The sequence below is a fragment of the Oncorhynchus gorbuscha genome, linkage group LG14 (genome assembly GCF_021184085.1).
Source record: "Oncorhynchus gorbuscha isolate QuinsamMale2020 ecotype Even-year linkage group LG14, OgorEven_v1.0, whole genome shotgun sequence".
Classification (NCBI taxonomy): Eukaryota; Metazoa; Chordata; class Actinopteri; order Salmoniformes; family Salmonidae; genus Oncorhynchus; species Oncorhynchus gorbuscha.
In genome coordinates this window covers 12906799-12922883 of record NC_060186.1, presented here as the reverse complement: position 1 = coordinate 12922883, position 16085 = coordinate 12906799, and the positions used below count along the sequence as shown (strand labels likewise).

Below are 16085 nucleotides of genomic sequence, written 5' to 3'. Positions count from 1 at the left end.
AGTTGTGCTGAGGGCTGGGTATATGATTACCATACGGTTGGCGTTACCTCATCACCCTCCCCCCTGTGTATCTGCCTCTGTCCTCAGAGATACGGGGCAGAGGGACACAACACACACAGAGCACCACAGAATGTAGAGCAGAGTAGATCCGAGTCAGCCCGACTGTAATGGCTGACAGTCTGACACAATAATCAAGGCTGATGACAGTAGCCTGTGGAATTGGAATGGGTTGAAAACATTTAGAGTGAGGTTTCATTGTACATGGTTTAGCAGCCATCTTGGATAAATATACACAATGTATTGTGTCAAATGGCAGTAACAAAGTTTAGTGTGAGTTTTATGAGTTATACAAAACCAAAGATTCAGCACTGTTTACAAAGGCGAGGCTGGGCCTCCAAGTACTCTGTCACAGGGGCTTGGAAGCCCCAGGCTCTTAACAAGCTGTAAAGGGCTTCTCACAGAGTAACAGCAAAGATAAGCACACAAAAAACCTTGTGTCCTGCCGGAGAGGTGCTGGAAGTGGGTGACAGCTTGACACCACTGTGTCCTGGTTTCTCTCTCAGATGGGCCCACTCCGAACCCTGACCTCAATCTCCATTTTGTTTACCCCAGCTGACTAACCATGTACTGTTTGGCCGTGAGACCCTCTGTCTCTCCTTTAACTCTACAGAACATAGTGGTTGTTTTCATACTGATCCTGGCAGTAGGCTCCCACCCCCCGCTTTTAATCTGCATTTCAAGATGAAAAGACAACGCATGCATCTGTTGGGGGACCCACTCTGGGTAATAACAGGAGGACTGAGGGAGCATATGAAAGTCTAGGCCTGGTGCACAAAGAGGCCAAGGTAGAGGGGAGAGAGTCATTGACCCCCCCAGGCCCCCAAAGCAGAGGCTTATACAGGGACAAGGCCAGCTTTGATCATCCAGGGGTAAGAGGCACTGTGTGTGTGTGTGTGTGTGAGCGAGAGAGAGGAAGGAGAGAGAGAGAGAGAGAGAGAGGAGAGAGACCAGACCAGTCCGACAGCAATCTGGGGGTCTTTGTAAAGTCACAGTAATGCGCCGGCATCCATTTTGTGCCCTCGGTACATTGTGAATTGGCCTCTGATGAAAGACAGTGCCAGCAAAGTGCGCTTTGATAACTATTCCAATGCTCTTTCCATGTAACATAATCAGTCAAAATGGAGACCTGTAGACTTAAATGGAGGGATATGGAAGTAAGTGGCTCTAGATAATCAACAGGAGAAGGAGAAGATGGAGCTGTAACAAAAGACTGGATCTGTGTGTATTCTCATGTGGCCACCATCTCAGCATGCTATGCATCTGCTATTAATACACCGTTGATGAAGCCAGGTTGTGTCACCCTGTTACTGCGACATGTAAGGGCTTGCATAATGGTTATGGTTCAAGCTGTAGATGTCATCAATAACTCAGGCTTGTGTTGGTACTGTATTCAATGGTGTTCATCTCAAAACGAATGTAGGTCAAATAGTGCAAAAAAAACAAGACTCATGTAATATCTCCCTCTGCACGTAGGTCCCACTGTCTCCTTCTGTTCTCTTCTATTACAGGGAAAAGGTTCACTCGGGTAGTCATCCAGATATGCAAATCATCCATGGATAACAGACCTTTATGCGATACATCTGTCATCCTGATGTATGATTTAACTGTCACAACAGTCTCTCTTCTCTAATCAGAGGCCAGATACTAAACTACCATACACACTCTGCATTCCCCAGGTGCTATTGGCTCCTCCCCAACTGCTGTCATGGAGACCCCTTATGTCACCATTTGAATTGCCTGTCCTTCACACATATGCAAATACACACACACAGCCTTCACACAGTATGTACACACAACTTCAGATTTGTTCCAGTGATGCTGTCACGTAGAGTAGGCCAGAAGGCTAAACTGGATAACCTAACCTCTATCAAAATAAAAAGATGGCGGAACCGCAAAAGTTCTTCTGTGCAAAGGTGTTTATTTACAAGTGATTCCGGAACAAAAAAACAACAGTACTGCCATCAATGTCTACCTTATGGGACAGCTTAAAAACAATGCTGCCCCATCCACAGCTCAATCCAAAACAAAAAAACCTCCCCATGACTGAAAGAGAGGCCCTTTTGTAGGGCTAGCCCCTCCCCTCAGAACAATTAACTCTAATTAATTAATCAATTAACAAAACAAACCTACATTTTCCATGAACTACACATACTAAAGGATATACATTGCAACACGGTTTTAAACAATATCACAACATAACATTTACAACATTACATCACTACTGACAATATCTTTCAATAAGCCCATATGCATTAATGAGCCATTTGGGACAGGCACTATAAAGCCAACCCAATTCCCTTAGCTCGGGTCCTTTTCCAGCATACCCGGAAGCTACAGAGATGGAGAGAGAGGAACAGAACAAACAAACAATGCGCTCATCCACAACATTGATAAGTATAATACTTATTGTATCTCTCAAATATGAACACTGACAGGTGTGAAATGCATGCACCAAGACAGAAGTTAATTTGTGTGTCGACCCACATTGTTAACTTATCTTATAATGGCGCAGGGAGGAGTAAAGAATATGTGTGTGCGTTAAAGAACCAAATGCTGCCCACGGCCAGTGACGGACTTCTCCGTCACAGATGCACACAGGCAGCTGTTCTGCCACTGCCCTGTGGAGGGGAGCGCAGTGGATCCTCCAGTGGACCACTCACATGCAGTTCACAGTGCACACTCCCAGGAGGTTTAATGAGTGGAGGAGGGCCGGCACACAGCAGCAGCAGCAGACTCTCCTCACTGTCCGTTTCAGCTGTTCATTATGGACCTGCTGCTCTGCTCCCCACAGCCAACACTCAGGAAAGAGTTAATTGCGTCCTTCTAGATGATTTCCCATCGGTTTAGTTTGGCTGAGAGAGCAGGCAAACACACACACATGCGAACCAAGGTGCACACACACACAGATGCGCGCACGCAGACAGACAGACAGACAGACAGACAGACAGACAGACAGACAGACAGACAGACAGACAGACAGACAGACAGACAGACAGACAGACAGACAGACAGACAGACAGACAGACAGACAGACAGACAGACAGACAGACACGCACACACGTACACACGCACACACGTACACACGCACACACGTACACACGCACACACGCACACACGTACACACGCACACACGTACACACATACCCTGTGCGTACTGTGGTTAGTTAGCCACATGCGGAAGGTTTGTTGTAAAAAAGCTTTGAGATTACAGCTCCATGGTGAGCACACTTTACTCTAGAGAGCACAAAAACCTTGAGAAGTCAAAACATTGTATTCCTGACCACACCTGTGTGTCTATGTCCCTGCCTTCGAATGAAAACACCACCAGAGGAATCAGCCCAATCGAAGACCCATCCTTCCAAAACCCGATTGGGTCAGAGAACTCTAAAACAACCCATTCTCCTCCGGAAAGATCTATGCAGACCGATACAAGTTAACTTACCCCCCAAACACACGTGTACTCTTTGCCCAGATACGACGGTCCATGAATTTGTTCTGAGAGGCCTCAATGATTTTCCACCAGTAGTCCAATGTGATCTCCAACAAATTGAACGTGGAAAGCATTTGACACATTAGACATTAGGTGTTATCGTTGAATTCCATTACGGTTAATGCCTGCTCAGATTTCCTTCACTAGTGTCACTAGTGTACAGAATTTACTGTGAAATTGGACTACCGAGCCGAGCCGTTTTCTATCCACACCCATGGATAATGACCAGTAAAGATAACTTGGGGGAAAAGAATTGTTAAAGGAGCCTTACTCATAATAGCACATCATTTACATAGTTTACATAAAAGGGACATTATTATGCGAGAGAGAGAGTTGGTCATCTTTGTCTCAGACTTCAAGTTGTGCTTCACAACAAATGTCTGTGCAGGCCGCGGAAGTTTTATGCGAAGCAATCACGACTGAGGGAATTTTCTCCCGCCCCTTCTTTCTGCCTGCTTTTGTCTTCCCCTCTCTCTCAGTGACATCCATCTCTCCTAGAGCTCCACCATGCTCTCCAGCCCCAGGGGGCATCCTGGGTACTGTAAGAAAGCCTGTGAGAGAATAACAATCACTTTACCTTGGATAACCCAGAGAGCATTGGCCACAGCAGTGGGGGGAGAGGAAGAAGTAGGAATCAGCCATCCTTGGAAAAGATGGAGCCCACGCTCAAATGGCCCTCTGTCAGCTAGGCATACTGCTCTTTCTCTTTCTCTCTCTCTCTCTCCCTCTTTCTCTCACTCTCACTCTTATGGCACTCGCATATCAGACACGACACCTGTCAACCTCCATCATGGTCATCGGTGCCCTAACAGGCCCTATCTCTGGACGGGGCTGATTAAGCTGGACCTAGAGACCTGCGATGACAAAATGTGCGCCGGACCGAGCCATCCCACGGTGTATGAGCAGGTGACTGCCAGACCATGGGAAACAGGAGGGCTGTATTGTTAAATGACTGTGTTCCCATCGAGCCCTGGCTTGGACCACTGGAGGATGAATAAGGAAATAACAGCCAGAGTCCTGCTGCCCAGGAACCATTTCCCCTCCACTGCCAGCTGATGGACTCCATCCATCCCCACCTCCCCTTGCTCTCTGCTTACCCTGGTCCACAGGCAGGTTAGAGATGGAGCTCTCTGCTTACCCTGGTCCACAGGCAGGTTAGAGATGGAGCTCTCTGCTTACTATGGTCCACAGGCAGGTTAGAGATGGAGCTCTCTGCTTACCCTGGTCCACAGGCAGGTTAGAGATGGAGCTCTCTGCTTACTATGGTCCACAGGCAGGTTAGAGATGGAGCTCTCTGCTTACTATGGTCCACAGGCAGGTTAGAGATGGAGCTCTCTGCTTACCCTGGTCCACAGGCAGGTTAGAGATGGAGCTCTCTGCTTACCCTGGTCCACAGGCAGGCTAGAGATGGAGCTCTCTGCTTACCCTGGTCCACAGGCAGGTTAGAGATGGAGCTCTCTGCTTACTATGGTCCACAGGCAGGTTAGAGATGGAGCTCTCTGCTTACCCTGGTCCACAGGCAGGCTAGAGATGGAGCTCTCTGCTTACCCTGGTCCACAGGCAGGTTAGAGATGGAGCTCTCTGCTTACTATGGTCCACAGGCAGGTTAGAGATGGAGCTCTCTGCTTACCCTGGTTCACAGGCAGGCTAGAGATGGAGCTCTCTGCTTACCCTGGTCCACAGGCAGGTTAGAGATGGAGCTCTCTGCTTACCCTGGTCCACAGGAAGGTTAGAGATGGAGCTTTCTGCTTACCCTGGTCCACAGGCAGGTTAGAGATGGAGCTTTCTGCTTACCCTGGTCCACAGGCAGGTTAGAGATGGAGCTCTCTGCTTACTATGGTCCACAGGCAGGTTAGAGATGGAGCTCTCTGCTTACCCTGGTCCACAGGCAGGTTAGAGATGGAGCTCTCTGCTTACTATGGTCCACAGGCAGGTTAGAGATGGAGCTCTCTGCTTACTATGGTCCACAGGCAGGTTAGAGATGGAGCTCTCTGCTTACCCTGGTCCACAGGCAGGTTAGAGATGGAGCTCTCTGCTTACCCTGGTCCACAGGCAGGCTAGAGATGGAGCTCTCTGCTTACCCTGGTCCACAGGCAGGTTAGAGATGGAGCTCTCTGCTTACTATGGTCCACAGGCAGGTTAGAGATGGAGCTCTCTGCTTACTCTGGTCCACAGGCAGGCTAGAGATGGAGCTCTCTGCTTACCCTGGTCCACAGGCAGGTTAGAGATGGAGCTCTCTGCTTACTATGGTCCACAGGCAGGTTAGAGATGGAGCTCTCTGCTTACCCTGGTTCACAGGCAGGCTAGAGATGGAGCTCTCTGCTTACCCTGGTCCACAGGCAGGTTAGAGATGGAGCTCTCTGCTTACCCTGGTCCACAGGAAGGTTAGAGATGGAGCTTTCTGCTTACCCTGGTCCACAGGCAGGTTAGAGATGGAGCTTTCTGCTTACCCTGGTCCACAGGCAGGTTAGAGATGGAGCTCTCTGCTTACTATGGTCCACAGGCAGGTTAGAGATGGAGCTCTCTGCTTACCCTGGTCCACAGGCAGGCTAGAGATGGAGCTCTCTGCTTACCCTGGTCCACAGGCAGGTTAGAGATGGAGCTCTCTGCTTACTATGGTCCACAGGCAGGTTAGAGATGGAGCTCTCTGCTTACCCTGGTTCACAGGCAGGCTAGAGATGGAGCTCTCTGCTTACCCTGGTCCACAGGCAGGTTAGAGATGGAGCTCTCTGCTTACCCTGGTCCACAGGAAGGTTAGAGATGGAGCTTTCTGCTTACCCTGGTCCACAGGCAGGTTAGAGATGGAGCTTTCTGCTTACCCTGGTCCACAGGCAGGTTAGAGATGGAGCTCTCTGCTTACTATGGTCCACAGGCAGGTTAGAGATGGAGCTCTCTGCTTACTATGGTCCACACGCAGGTTAGAGATGGAGCTCTCTGCTTACCCTGGTCCACACGCAGGTTAGAGATGGAGCTCTCTGCTTACCCTGGTCCACAGGCAGGTTAGAGATGGAGCTCTCTGCTTACCCTGGTCCACAGGCAGGTTAGAGATGGAGCTCTCTGCTTACCCTGGTCCACAGGCAGGTTAGAGATGGAGCTCTCTGCTTACCCTGGTCCACAGGCAGGTTAGAGATGGAGCTCTCTGCTTACTATGGTCCACAGGCAGGTTAGAGATGGAGCTCTCTGCTTACCCTGGTCCAAAGGCAGGTTAGAGATGTTACTTTCTGCTTACCTGGTCCACAGGCAGGTTAGAGATGGAGCTTTCTGCTTACTATGGTCCACAGGCAGGTTAGAGATGGAGCTCTCTGCTTACTATGGTCCACAGGCAGGTTAGAGATGGAGCTCTCTGCTTACCCTGGTCCACAGGCAGGCTAGAGATGGAGCTCTCTGCTTACTATGGTCCACAGGCAGGTTAGAGATGGAGCTCTCTGCTTACCCTGGTCCACAGGCAGGCTAGAGATGGAGCACTCTGCTTACTATGGTCCACAGGCAGGTTAGAGATGGAGCTCTCTGCTTACTATGGTCCACAGGCAGGTTAGAGATGGAGCTCTCTTCTTACTATGGTCCACAGGCAGGTTAGAGATGGCTCCTCTGCTTACCCTGGTCCACAGGCAGGTTAGAGATGGAGCTCTCTGCTTACCCTGGTCCACAGGCAGGTTAGAGATGGAGCTCTCTGCTTACCCTGGTCCACAGGCAGGTTAGAGATGGAGCTCTCTTTGACAGACAGTTACTGTATGAACCTAGTGAAGGAAGCTGGAGGGGAGGCAGAGAAGAGGAACTTTCACCAGCCAGTGTAATTCAAACTGTTTTTTTGTCTTTGTTTGCTTTGTTACCTCAGATGTGGAGGTGTATTTCACCCTCAATGGAAAAGGACTAACCTCTCACAAAGCCTACCCTCATGTTATTAGAACACACAATCAACCATTTTCACAGACCAATTTGAAAAGCTACAGACCTTTGTATTTGGGAAAACGACTGCATTTACTGGGGATCTTTTGATCAAGGCGTTGTTGCCATTGCAGCGGGTATCTGAGGGCTGCGTCCCCACTAAATGCTCTGTCTCCAAAGTTTTGTTGTTGTCAGAGAGAGTGTCACCCCCAAAGTACCTTGAGACAGGGATTAAACACGGCAGCTCGTCTTCATCACAGTAATCTTGTTTGCTCAGAGGGCAGTGTCTATAGAGGACGGAGCACAGCCACACTCACTGTCACAGGGATAAGGGTCTACCTTAGGGACGATGTGATCGCTAGCTACCTTCTTGCACTTTAAAGGAGATGAGGCTGAACAGCGTTGGAGCTGTGTTTGTGTTCGTGTGTACACATAAAGAGCTTTGGTACTGTATGTGGTGTCACTGCAGATCAAGGACCGCGAAAATATTTACAATCACTCAAGTGGACCTATTCAGTACAACTGACCACATTGTAGAGTGCTGATTGCAATATTGTAAAGGACAAAGGATTACAAGTTTTTCAATATCCAGATATTGTGAATTCATCATTGATGGCAGCTGTTCAACTAGTTTCCATGTGTTTTGACATGGAACATGGGAGAGAAATACATTTTGTCCTGCACATGAGTCCGCAAACAATCTAAACAGTTTATTTTTTAAGTGCAGAAAAATGTCTGGCAGAGTTCAGGAAGTTTACGATTTAAAGTGATCGCCTGGGTTTATACTGTAATTACTCTCAACACGAGCCGCCATCAGCCAGCAGAAGAAGCGGATTGCAAACAGGATAGCTGATCCACAGTAACAGCCTGTTAACATGGAGCGGCATGTCTCCACCCAAGACATGCCGAGGGAGGTTGGTGGGAATAAGAGTCAGTCGGGGAGAACTGAGAGAGTTGTCAATTTGTTTTGAAAAACATACTATTTGGAGAGACAAGACAATAACAAAAGCCTTCTCGCTGGCTTTCATTTGTCACCTGTTCCTTCGTCGTCATTACATCTCCTTAAATAGCACTCTTATTTCCATCCGGACATTTATACAACCAGACAGAGTACAAGAAGGGAACGAAAGAGCATTATGAGCACCGAACATTGCTTGTGGCTGGCAGCCCTTACAAACAGCCAGTGCGAGGCAAACAGACAGGCAGTCTCCCTCTCCTGAAATAGTTAAGGGCAAGTATGGAGGAGTGACAACGTGCTCAGTCTTTATGAGTGAGTGTAAGGTTGAAATGAGAGAAAGCAGATGGAAATCAGTATGCTGGAGAAAGTGTTATTCCGCCTTGGTTCTTCAACGTATGGCAGGTTTCAGAGCTTCAGCAGAAAGTATTAGAGGAATGCACTAACTGTAAGTCGCTCTGGATAAGAGCGTCTGCTAAATGACACAAATTTTTATGCAAATGTAAAGTGAGTGGATCAGATTGTTCTTACATACACCTTAGCCAAATACATTTAAACTCTGTTTTTCAAAATGTAATCCTAGTAAAAATTCCCTGTTTTAGGTCAGTTAGGATCACCACTTTATGAAATGTCAGAAAAATAGTAGAGATAATGAGTTATTTCAGCTTTTATTTCTTTCATCACATTCCCAGTGGGTCAGACGTTTACATACACTCAGTTAGTATTTGGTAGCATTGTCTTGAAAATTGTTTAACTTGGGTCAAACGTTTCATGGTAGCCTTCCACAAGCTTCCCACAATAAGTTGGTTGAATTTTGGCAAATTACTCCTAACATAGCTGGTGTAACTGAGTCAGGTTTGTAGGCCTCCTTGCTTGCACAAGCTTTTTCAGTTCTGCCCACAAATTTTCTACAGGATTGAGGTCAGGGCTTTGTGATGGCCACTCCAATATCTTGACTTTGTTGTCCTGAAGCCATTGTGCCACAACATTGAAAGTATGCTTGGGGTCATTGTCCATTTGGAAGACCCATTTGCGACCAAGCTTTAACTTCTTGACTGATGTCTTGAGATGTTGCTTCAATATATCAACATAATTTTCATACCTCATGATGATATATATTTTGTGAAGTGCACCAGGCCCTCCTGCAGCAAGGCACCTCCACAACATGATGCTGCCACACCCATGCTTCTCTGGTTGGGATGGTGTTCTTCGGCTTGCAAGCCTCCCCCTTTTTCCTCCAAACACAACGATGGTCATTATGGCCAAACAGTTCTATTTCGTATCATCAGACCAGAGGACATTTCTCCACAAAGTACAATCATTGTCCCCATGTGCAGTTGCAAACCATAGTGTGGCTGTTTTATGGTGGTTTTTGGTGCAGTGGATTCTTCCTTGCTGAGTGGCCTTTCAGGTTATGTCGATATAGGACTTGTTTTACTGTGGATATAAATACTTTTGTACCTGTTTCCTCCAGCATCTTCACAAGGTCCTTTGCTGTTGTTCTGGGATTGATTTGAACTTTTCGCACCAAAGGACATTCGTCTCTAGGAGACAGAACGAATCTCCTTCCTGAACGGTATGACGGCTGCTTGGTCCTATGGGTTTTATACTTGCATACTATTGCTTGTTCAGATGAACGTTGTACTTTCAGGCGTTTGGAAATTGTGCCAAAGGATGAACCAGACTTGTGGAGGTCTACAATTTTTTTTCTGAGGTCTTGGCTGATTTCTTTTGATTTTCCCATGATGTCAAGCAAAGAGGCACTGAGTTTTAAGGTAGGCTTTGAAATACACAGGTACACCGCCAGACACTGCCAATTTACTCAAATGATGTCAATTAGCCTATCAGAAGCTTCTAAAGGCATGACATCATTTTCTGGAATTTTCTAAGCTGTTTAAAGGTACAGTCAATTTAGTATATGTAAACTTCTGACCCACTGGAATGTTGATACAGTGAATTATTGTCACGTTCGCTGGAATAATTATCGGACCAAGGTGCAGCGGATGTTGAGTTCCACATAAGTTATTAGAAAGTGAAACTTAGCAAAACAAAACAATAAACAATAAACTAACAACGAACCGTGACCAAAAACTCAAAACAATATCCCACAAACACATGTGGAAAAAATGCTACTTAAATATGATCCCCAATTAGAGACAACGATTACCAGCTGCCTCTAATTGGGAATCATACAAATCACCAACATAGAAAAACAAAACTAGAACCCCACATAGAAATAATCAACTAGACTAACCCTCAGTCACGCCAGTCACTAGTCACGCCAGTCACCCCAGTCACTATGGTCAGGACGTGACAATTATAAGTGAAATAATCTGTCTGTAAACAATTGTTGGAAAAATTGCTTTTGTCATGCACAAAATAGATGTTCTAACTGACTTGCCAAAACTATAGTTTGTTAACAAGACATTTGTGGAGTGGTTGAAAAACGAGTTTTAATGACTCCAACCTAAGTGTATGTAAACTTCTGACATCAACTCTATATGTCCTATATACCTACCTCTCTGTCAATGAACAGAACCAGGGTAATATGCTTGTGTGTTGCACACAAAGCCCGCCAAAAAAGATAAATTAACAACGGCCTTATAGCATTAGCTGTGGGACGTCAGAGGTCCACAACATGAATACAGCCGTAGACTCCATTGGCGCATCACAATAGAGTCGGTCTTAAAGTGTCGACCAGAGAAGGTGCCTCACTCATCAGTGTTAGTGTGGTAGAGTGGACTTGCTGCGGGCAGATGATGAGCCTGGTCGAGCTCCAACCGCCTTCTGCGTAGCCTAGAGGAATGCTGGGTAACAGTAGCTAATCATCTGGATGGGCCTGGAGGTGCCAAGGCCACACCACATAATTATATAGTAAATACTTAAGTTCCTTCTTCGATCTACAGTACAGTGCAGAGCCCTCTACAGGTATCACTCTATAGAAATCAATTTCCCCCAGTGTTCTAGTGATTGGACGCTGTTGCTTTCCACAGAACTGCCTGGTTTCACAGAATGTGCTCCGACATGATTGTTGTGATGAGACTTCTCTAGCTGTCAGGAGGGCTGTTTCTTACAGTCCAGGCTTAGGTGGAATGTGAGGCAGAGAACACCAGTATCCTTCTTTAAGGGCAAGGAGGAGATGTGTTTGTATGCCTGTTTATATGCCTGTTTTGTTGAGGGATTGTATGGTGTCCAACGCATGATGAAAATACATACTAAATGCTAGATTCATATTTGTAAAACACAATCGCTTGGCTATTGTCAAAATCCAAACAATTCAAATTGTTTGGATTTTGTTTTCTCCATCTGATAATGACATTTTCACAAGCATCTCCTTGTCATGACCAACGAATATGACTTCTCATGAGATGCTTTGCGATCGTATTCCACATTGGATCCCCCTTCAGAAACGATGGGATGGTATGAGCCGTGGTCAGGGGATTACACCAGCTGACATATCTGGGGCGTTGGATTTCCGCCTCAGTGCCTGTCTAGGGGAGCAAGGCTCTGGTGATTGGCACGGCCATGTCCTCAAGGTCATGTTTGTTTTTCCCACTCACCCGTCTCTGTAGATTACTGTGGTAATATATCTCCTGTCAAAATGTCACCCATCCCCCCCAGCTCTGGTCCTTAACCAGTACACACATCTAAAGATGGTTTCCACCACGTGTCTCCTTCATGTTGTAACCCAAGCCAGGGAAATATTTATTTTATTTGTATTTTTTATTTTACCTTTATTTTACTAGGCAAGTCAGTTAAGAACAAATTTTTATTTTCAATGACGGCCTAGGAACTGTGGGTTAACTGCCTGTTCAAGGGCAGAACGACAGATTTTGTACCTTGTCAGCTCGGGGATTTGAACTTGCAACCTTCCAGTTCCAATGCTCTAACCACTAGGCTACCCTGCCGCCCCAGAACACAAACCTTGTATGTATGTTTTGTCTCCCGTCGGAATACTAAGAGATGGAAATGTAATCTCTCCCTTTGGCATCGTTCTGAGCTGAGGGTTGGGCTTGGTCGTGATCGCAGACCATAGCTCTCAGGAACCCGGCCAAGGCTGCATGGGGCCTTATATTCATTGCAGGGCAACGAGACGGATCGCATCATTCACCCAGCTGCTGCTCGAGACCCATTCAAAACGGCCAGCGTTAAGAGCGAATAAGCGATAAAGGTCTACCTGGTCAGAATACAGATGAGTTCTAGAGGAGGCATCTGATGTGAGGAAGATGGAGACAGACTCACATGTGTTCAGGCAAGCAGAGAGGTGGAGGGAGAGAGGGAGATGGAGAGTGGTGGATACCCTAAGTGGAAATGCAGGATGGAGGATAACACGGTGAAAAGAAAGATGAGGGGAGGCGGGTGAAAAGCAGGCGCCACGCCGGGAAAATGAAGACTTATGTGAAGCACCACAAAGGGGTGGTTGTTCGTTGCAGATGGCTGACACATTGTAGGAGTCACGAAAGCAAACTCTCATTTCGCTGAAAGCGGTGGTTTGTATATCATAACGACAATGTCATTGTGTTCCTACGATGACGGTTATTTTCTCACTCATCCAGCTGAGCGGTGGAAGTGGTAGCGAGCCCATTGATTTGCTCGAAACCATTGTTCTGTGATTATTTGTCACAACCCTACTGTGCTCTGTGTGTACATTAACTAATATACACAGGAGAACAGCTGTAAATGTTGGCAGTGCTAAATCTAATGTGTGTGGCAAGATTCAAAGCAATCCCACTAGTTACTTACTGTAGCATAGACACTCAAACAAGTTTACACACACGGACGCACGGCACACACACACACACACACACACACACACACACACACACACACACACACACACACACACACACACACACACACACACACACACACACACACACACACACACACACACACACACACACACACACACACACACACACACACACACACACACACACACACACACACACACACACACACACACACACACACACACACACACACACACACACACACACACGTTTGTTATTAAATCACATGAAAGTACATATGTTCCAGAAGGCATTTCTGCCAAAAAAACGCATTTTGATTCAAAAAAGTTACGTTCAAATGGCTTTTAAAATGTATTCTAATGGCTCTCCTGTGAAGTAGTGACGCGCGACATACGCCTAGTTTCCTGAAACGAGACACAAATTGCCTCTGAATTGTTGTGCCTTTGTGTACCTGCCAGTGCCAGCCGGAGGAAATAGCTTTTAATCTGTACATCAAACGCTCGGCATATAGCTCCTTAACAGTAATGGGGGAATGAATAGGGAATCACAAACTCCGTCTCCACCTCCCGACACCGTCAAGATGGTGCTGATAGCTCTCCATCACAGCAGAACCTTGGGACGTATGCTGCAAGGACAGATCTTATTTGCATGTTTTATTTATCCATTTTGAAGTAATATATTCTGTGATTCTGTGAATTTCCATCCATATGTTTATTGGATATTGTTTTTGGATTTTAGAATACATTTTTAATCCAAAATACAGTCAATCGATCACATTTGTTATGTTTCAAACATTATTTACAATGACATGAGACTTTGAAGTAGTATTGAAAATCCCCTGCTGTGACCCTAAATAGAGCACTCCTCCACATCATCCACCTCCTCCACAATGGAGTGCCTTTCACACCGCAGTGGCAGGCAGCATCTGTGGGGAGGAGATCCCCAGCTGGTCCCCGTCCCTGGTCTTCATCTCATGACTCGGTTCCACCGGCATCCTAATGAACACGACCAATCGGCTGTGAAAGCGCTCCATCAATAATGGATATATATATATACACACACACACACACACACACACACACACACACACACACACACACACACACACACACACACACACACACACACACACACACACACACACACACACACACACACACACACACACACACACACACACACACACACACACACACACACACACACACACACACACACACACACACACACACACACACAGCTGATGGGAAAATCAACTTCACTGTGCCTTGGTTCTGGATACCGCCATTTGATCCCATTGCCGTGCACATTGATTGGCTAGAAGAATTGAAATGCAAATGCTATTGGTCCTGTTTGCGCCTGGCTTGTAAAGTACTCTTAAAAGAAAATGGATGCACTCAAGAACACAATAGTATCTGACTGGGCTAGTTTAAAATGTCTCTTGAAAACAGGAACTGACCTGCAGTAACTAGTCTCAATTCAGTTCTATGAACGTTGGTTTCTTTTTGTTGTTCCACATTAACATGCTCCGTCTGTCTCTTCCTCAGCTTTGAACTATCTCAACTACGTGCAACTCCTGTGTAAAGAAGAAGAAGCAGCATTGGAGGAGCCCCTAGCAGCAGGCACCGTTGAGTTAAAGGTTAGTCTCTGTTCCCTCGTACTCAAAGACAGGCAAACAAAGCAGACACCCTGTCTCAGTGGAAATGCCACAGGTCCACAGAGCCACTCTGGCTATTCACTGTCTCAGACCCCAAGAATCTCCAACCCCTATGGGAAAATAACCTCAGTCGCCTGGTTCCTTATCCTTAAATGCCAATGACCACAAGGGGACAATCCCGAAAAGAAGAAGAATTCCACAGAGATTTGTTTCACACTGTACAAAGACTAACGCTAATTGGTATGTATTATTCCACACATTTTGTGTATACATGCATGAAAAAACTCATAGAGGCCCCCATTGCACTTTTTTAATAGAAAAGACACATCAAACAGTGGTACGCAGCACTGAAAGCCTCATTAGTACTGTAGAGTAAGACATGTGATACTACAGTCTCTGGACACCATAGCTCATTCATGGTCTAAAGACTTGGACTAATAAAGTATTGATTTGATCTATTAGAGCAGGAAAGGCACAAACAGACTATATGCATTAGGCTATAATGCAAAGAGCTCCGTTGAGCTCCAAGTAGGAAGATGAATCATGTTATTGTGTGGGAATCCAATAGCAACTACTGTAGTCCTTATCTTGAATGTTAAGTAGTGGGTGGGGGGGGGGGGGGTTCAGGGGTTCTCTCGGCGTCATGTTGTTTATATTCATCACACTACTGCACACATTTGAATGTCATGCTGTGACAAACAATGACAGCCAGAGCAACATTTTCAGATCCCACAACATACGCGAAAATCCTCTCTCTCAAGCTAGGGGAGACAGCGTGTGTGGCCAAGGGCACAACATGGTGACCCAGGTCATCATACATGACAAAAACAAATATTACAACACCACACACTGTTGATGAACATCTTATTTGAATAAAAAGCAGGAAAACAAATGAAGAGTGAAAAAACAATGAAGATGGAGGCTTAAGGGAGTTTTATCATCACACACAAGGTTTCCAATATGGCTTGAGAAGGAATTAATGAATTCTGATTAAACCAGTGTTAATATAAGCCAGGCAAATCATATGGAGTCTTATCCTGGTGTAAGTTTATCCAATAGGGAACTCTGTCCTGGTGTCTGTTCACTGTTCCCTCCCTCACACTACACTACACTACACTACACTACACTACACTACACTACACTACACTACACTACACTACACTACACTACACTACACTACACTACACTACACTACACTACACTACACTACACTACACAATACCACTCTTCTATAACAACATGTACATCCAGCTGGCGAGGCAGGTGCGGCGGGGTTGAGTGGCC

General features: G+C 46.1%; 1 protein-coding gene across 3 annotated transcripts in view; it reads left to right on the top strand.

Annotated features, from left to right (window-relative positions):
- Positions 1 to 16085, top strand: part of LOC123994457 (synaptotagmin-1-like) — a 215048-nt gene that overhangs the window by 94093 nt on the left and 104870 nt on the right. For all 3 annotated transcript variants that reach the window (XM_046297068.1, XM_046297065.1, XM_046297066.1), the window contains exon 3: positions 14692 to 14783. The gene's annotated coding sequence lies outside the window, so the exon portion shown is untranslated. The remainder of the gene's footprint in view (positions 1 to 14691; positions 14784 to 16085) is intronic.